Source organism: Sinocyclocheilus anshuiensis, unplaced genomic scaffold (assembly GCF_001515605.1).
Source record: "Sinocyclocheilus anshuiensis isolate Anshui unplaced genomic scaffold, SAMN03320099.WGS_v1.1 scaffold557, whole genome shotgun sequence".
NCBI classification, from domain to species: domain Eukaryota; kingdom Metazoa; phylum Chordata; class Actinopteri; order Cypriniformes; family Cyprinidae; genus Sinocyclocheilus; species Sinocyclocheilus anshuiensis.
In genome coordinates, this window is record NW_015540883.1 from 107832 (window position 1) to 114413 (window position 6582).

General features: G+C 36.5%; 1 long non-coding RNA gene across 1 annotated transcript in view; it reads right to left on the reverse strand.

Annotated features, from left to right (window-relative positions):
• The window catches only part of LOC107688611 (uncharacterized), a 2076-nt gene extending 444 nt beyond the window's left edge, over positions 1-1632 (reverse strand). Inside the window, exons 1-2 of the long non-coding RNA XR_001634248.1 lie at positions 1555-1632; positions 1366-1412 (exon numbers count right to left, since the gene is read on the reverse strand). This is a non-coding gene — a long non-coding RNA (uncharacterized LOC107688611). The remainder of the gene's footprint in view (positions 1-1365; positions 1413-1554) is intronic.
• Positions 1633-6582: the final 4950 nt, after the last annotated feature.

The window sequence follows — 6582 nt, forward strand, 5'->3', positions numbered from 1 at the left end:
GCGCTATTGATGGCAGAGATACACAGAGAGTGACAAAGAGTGCGAATGAACTGCATGACTAAATGAGACAATGAGAGAGCTGTGGTTGATTGAGATTGAGATTGAGATTAAGGTAAAACTGAATGAAAAACTAAAATAATTCATTTACAACATTTTCAAATTTCAGTTCTAAACACGTTGACTCACATACATATCCATATCCAATATGTGTGTGTTGTGTTAATTCTTTCCCACTTCAGCAACAGAAGGCATTATTGAGTACATAATTAAAAATGGTTTTAACACAATGTTAAGTTATATTCTGGCAAAACACTGCAATATTACTAGGGCTGAAGTCAAACTGACACAGGCAGAGTGAAAAACTGGATTTTTTCAATCAGGTAGGGTACAAGTGATTTCAAAACATTTCAGCCATTTTATATATATCGTGTATATATTATTTATCTCGTATAAGATGCGTTTGGTTGAGTTGCGCTGCAGTAAGTGTTTCATTGTTGTACTACGGTGATTATCTCTTCAGCGAGCAGCGCAAGCAGGACTAACAACAATGCAGAATATTAATAACTATATATATTATTTATCTTGTATAAGATGCATTTGGTTGAGCTGCGGTGATTATCTCTTCAGCGCGCACCGCAAGCAGGACAAACAACAATGCATAATATTAATAACTATAACTGGGACAGTCGTATACATAACATTATAATGAGAACACTATTATACATTTACATTTACATTTAGTCATTTAGCAGATGCTTTTATCCAAAGCGACTTACAAATGAGGACAATAAAAGCAGTCAAAACTAACAAAAGAGCAACAATATATTTATTATAATAAAACGCTTTTATTTTTTAAATTAGATTTAAAACAAATTTTTAGAGTTTAGTTGCCGTGTTTCTGCACGTTGTTGCGTGAAGAACGCATCCACAAAAGGAGTTCATTCAGAGCCGCGCAGACACGTTCATGCATTCGGGGCATTTTGTGCAGATAGCCTATATGTAGGATATTAACATTATGTTGTATAAATAACGAAGCGTATTCTATATGAGATAAATTATGAGTTAAATCCCATTGATTAAAAACTTGCTATCAAATACTTAATTCTGGTCATCCTCAGCGCGTGCAGCTCAAAACAAAGATGCAGAACATTAATAACTACTGTCATATACATAACGTTATAATAAGAGCATAAAAAATGGCTTATTATTGTAATACAGTAAGTAAGTAACACAGGTTTGAAACAACAAAGAGTGAATAAATGATGACAGACCTTTCATTTTTGGAAAAATGGGCCCTTTAAGAAATAACTAATGAATAACTTGATGCATGAATATGCAGCTTTAAATAAATTTAAATGTACTTACATGACAAAAGATGCAGCGACCTGTTCCTGGTGGCTCTTTATCTGCATCTGACACAAACCAAATGGAGAAAAAGAGGAAAAATCAATGAATTTCAGTGAAATATTGCATATATCAATACAAATTAAAATGTATTTTAGTTTTGACACCTTTGAGAAGAGAGGCAGGATGACTGCTAGGTTGATCACTTACAACAGTGGTGTCCTGGAGGACCAACATCCTGCAGAGTTTATCTCCAGGCTGTCCACACACCTGCCTGGCAGTTTGTGGTAACCCTGAAGACCTTGATCAGCTGCTTCAGCAGTACAGGATTGGGGCTGGAGCTTAACTCTGCAATCAGGACTAGATGGCAATCAATACTCAAAAGAGGGAAGAACAAACATTAATGGTTTAAAACTAAAGTTGAAAAAATTATTTAATATATGGTATATGGTATAATATCTGAGAATGGAAAAGGGAGAGAAAAGAAAAAAAATTATCAGTCAAATAGCCTATTACATAGGTTTGTATGAATAAACATGCAGATTAACTATACAGTCAAGAGAAATCATAATTACATTAATAAATTAATCTCCGCGGTAACGTTAACCTCTGAGGTAATTATCTTTTAAATTGTTGTCTTTTTTTGAATTTGAATTAACTGACTGGAATTAATTTACGTCCTTTTATTATTGTTGTTATGAAAGGATGCAATTATATGGCCGAGTTATAGATCTGGGCCTGGCTAGGTCGATGAACGTACATATATTGGACATGTAAGTTATTGAACGTGTATGAACGATAATGTGTTTATTCTAGAGGGATTAAATCTGAAATACAAACGTAAACGATAAACGAAGCTTTATTTCATGTAAGGTTAAATGTAATACCAATACACACTCTTATCGCATTAACGTTACATGTTATTAAAGGGGTCATATGATGCGATTTCAATTTTTCCTTTCTCTTTGGAGTGTTACAAGCTCTTGGTGCATAAAGAAGATCTGTAAAGTTGCAAAGACTAAAGTCTCAAATCCAAAGAGATATTATTTATAAAAGTTAAGAGTCAGCCACGCCTACCTAAAACGGCTCGTTCTAACACGCCCCCACATGTCTACATCACGATGTGGGAAGATTTGCATAACACCACCCAAATGTTCACGCAAAGAAAGAAGGTGTAACTTTTATTCTCGCTGTAGTATTGTTGTTGCCGCCGCCATGTCGTGAAGGCGCTGTGTGTTTCATAGTGAAAGTGAAACTACTTTGTCTGGTCTTCCAAAAGAGGATGATATCCGCTTCGTCATGCCTGGAGCTGATCCGTGCTGGTTGCTGAGGAAATACTACAACTTTGTGCTGTGGATCGCTGGATCGGCTTTCACCGTGGACGAAGCGGAGTCCAGCCCGGGGTCGTCACATGTCCTTCCGGACGCTCCTTCGTCGGATCCACCGGCCGCCCCGTTCTCAAGCCCACCCGCCTCTGCTCACTCTAACCCTCCGGCCGTTCCTCACGCTAGCCCCCGGCCTCTGCTCACTGTAGGCCGCCCAATAAAGCTCTTTCTGATTCTGATTCTGAAATACACAAAATAATGTTCTTTTTAGCAGCATCATATGACCCCTTTAATGTGTCGGCCGACACCGGTCGTTAAACTGTGTGCGCTGGCAGCTTTACAAACAACACCATGTATTTATTACATGTATGTTTTTTTAGCTTTACACCATTATAAAAGTTTCAAAAGCTTCAAAAACTTTCAAAAGCTTATCCGCAAGCGCGCAAGCTCTCTTTCAAACGCGCTTGTGCCCATAAAGATGAAAATCGAAATAAACCACATGATAGGTAGTAGCCTAGTAGTAGTAGTGGTAGTAGTAATGCCATTTAATGAAAGTAAACATGTAGGCCATGTTTACACCAGGAAAAAAGAAAATTTCGGAAGAAGTCACTTTTTTAGAGGAAAAAAAGAAGTGCAGTTCAGTTTCTGTTCACGTAATGTTAATGATAACGCTTTTGTATTAAGGTCAAGGTCAAGGTCAGTTTATTTATATAGCACATTTAAAAACAGCTAGTGTATGCCAAAGTGCTGTACATATACAAATAAAGTAAATATATAGATTAAGAGAATAAAAAGAAATGACTCAAAAACACATAATCAAAACAAAACACGTTAACATACACAAACATACATTTCATCCAAAAGCCAAGGAATACAGATAAGTCTTCAGGCGGGATTTAAAAACAGGAAGGGAAGGCGCAGATCTAATGTCCAGAGGTATGCTGTTCCATAGTCGAGGACCGGCTACAGAAAAAGCCCGATCCCCCTTAAATTTCAAGCGAGAGCGAGGTATATGCAAGAAAAGTTTATCAGAGGATCTGAGAGAGCGAGAGGATTGCTGATAGCTGAGAAGTTCGGACAAGTATGATGGGGCTAGATCATTTAATGCTTTATACACAAATAATAAAATCTTAAAATGGATCCTATGCTGCACCGGTAACCAATGAAGAGATGCTAGGACAGGAGAAATGCTTTCTCTCCTCTTAGTACCAGTCAGCAACCTCGCAGCTGCATTCTGGACTAACTGCAAGCGATTCAGTGATGAATGATTGAGACCCATATAAAGCGCATTGCAATAATCAAGTCTGGAAGTGATGAAGGCGTGAGTAACTATCTCCAAATCCTTAAACGAGAGCATAGATTTTAATTTGGCTATTTGCCTTAGTTGAAAAAAGCTGCTCTTCACCACAGCACTTATCTGTTTTTCAAATTTCAGATCAGTGTCAAAAATCACACCTAAGTTTTTAGCAAAAGGATGAATGTTTGATGACATAGAATCTAGATTAATAGTGATATCAGAGACAGCACCTGGGGGTCCAAAGACAACAATCTCAGTTTTGCTCTCATTTAGTTGGAGAAAGTTTCTGCCAGTCCAGCCTTTAATATCTTCAAAGCAATTAAAAAGGTCAGAATAAGAGTGATCAGAGTTGAGAGGAATGTAGATCTGAGTATCGTCAGCATAACAATGATATGAAATATTATATTTCCTCATGATCGAACCCAAGGGGAGCATATACAAACAAAATAAGACAGGCCCCAAGAGGGACCCCTGAGGTACCCCATAGGTGAGCGGTGCAGAAGGAGAGGACGAGTGTCCAATCATCACCTTAGCTGATCTATCGGAGAGGTATGATGAGAACCAATCCAGTGCCGTGCCCCTAATGCCAACTTCATCCCTTAGACGATTAAGAAGGGTAGCATGATCAACTGAATCAAATGCAGAACTAAGATCAAGTAGCATTAAAATAGCAGATTTACCGGAGTCCAAAGCAAGGAGTAGATCGTTTGACACCTTCAGCAGTGCAGACTCGGTGCTATGATGGGCTCTAAAACCAGACTGAAATTTATCTAAAATATTGTTTTGTGAGACAAATAACGGATTTAAAACAATTTTCTCCAAAATTTTAGACAAGAATGGCAACTTAGAAATAGGGCGGAAATTTTTAAGATTGGTTGTGTCATAAAGTATGTATTACATACAGTATAGTATAACATTTTTATATAATGGCACTGATAGATTTGGAACATATTTTACCACATAACTGTTGACCTTATTATTTTTCTTTCTATAATTTGTTGCAGTCTAATCTACTTATGTTTATAACATAGTGGTGTAATAATTTCTATTAATGTATAAAGTTCATCAGCACATGACATTTGACTTGTGTGTTTCTTTTTCCCCTTTTCCTTGTGAATTCAGATAATTGGTTCTGCTCTGTAAGTGTTCTATGTGACTCACTGTCTGACACATTATAATCAAAATCTACTTTAGATCATACTGTAACGTATTGATCAGTCAGTGATCATTTCTCTTTTTTCCTTTTACACTTCTAAAAACAGCTCATTGCTTCTGCTCTGTAAGTATGCTTTTTGATTCACACTTTATGAATTCTCAGTAAATGTGCACACCTATGTGATGTATAATTTATATATAGTTAAATATAATACATATAATTTAGATTTTTCTTCTTCCTTTTTTATTTTTCTCTAAACTGTAGCCAACCTCCAGGCCATGCTGCCATATAAATGAGCCCAAAGGCTCTTTTAAGAGCCATCCACATTGCATCTCAGGTGTGTACATACTACATAGCTGTTGCTATCATTTTACTTTTTTACACACATCACTTGTATTGAGGTGAAAAAATTATCTGTCTAGGTTAATCGACTTAAAAAAATAAAAACAAATCTTTGTCTTGGTAATCTTTAATCAAAATCTAAATATGTGTTTCTGCTCTGGAATGGCATTCTTTTTTGTTGTCTTTTTTTCATCAGCATCATTCATATCTGCTGAAGCTTACCATGTAAGTACTACAATAATGTTATCAAGTACTCAAGGAAAGGTACAACAACCAAAACTTTATTGTCAAACAAAGTGTACAATTGTATATGTTTATGTGCTCATTTACCTAATGACTTGGAAACCGTTATTCACAGGAACAGCACCGAATGACATTATTATAGGCTACAAAAAAAGGGGGGGCAGAGCAAAGATAAACACTGCCACGTGATAAAATGCCATTGTGAAGGTTTTCACAAATCGTGCTCGACCTAAAACAATTTTTGTATTCCAGCAGTCTGCGTGTTTATTGGTAATAGACGTTAAACATGAAGAACGCCTTTCTTTCACATTCCTTACAGCGGACTTACCAAGGGATTTACGGACAAGAGCTTTGCTGTGAAAAAATTCACAGATCAAGCTGGTGAAGATGACACCGGTTTCATTCCTCTTAAGTGTCCAACTTTTGGAGCTATAGGCATTATAAAATTAAGAGTTGCTATGAAAAAAAACCCTGATTTCGGCCCGAAGGACAGCGTCACCTGAATTCACAAATCATGGAGAATGATATTCGGTAGCCTATTATTTGCATGTCTATGACAGCGCGCTGCGTATTTATAGCCAAAAGAAATCTGAATATCAAACCACAAACTATCTTTACTGTGGTAAATAAAACCATTTATAGGGGCATTCACTATAAACATCATTTATTTTCAACCTTAGGCATACACGACTTCATGGTGAAGGTGAAACTAGCAGCCTGTGTGAAATGCGCTAGGCTGTACTGTACTTGTACATATATGAATTCTCAGTAAATGTGCACACCTATGTGATGTATAATTTATATATAGTTAAATATAATACATATAATTTAGATTTTTCTTCTTCCTTTTTTATTTTTCTCTAAACTGTAGCCAA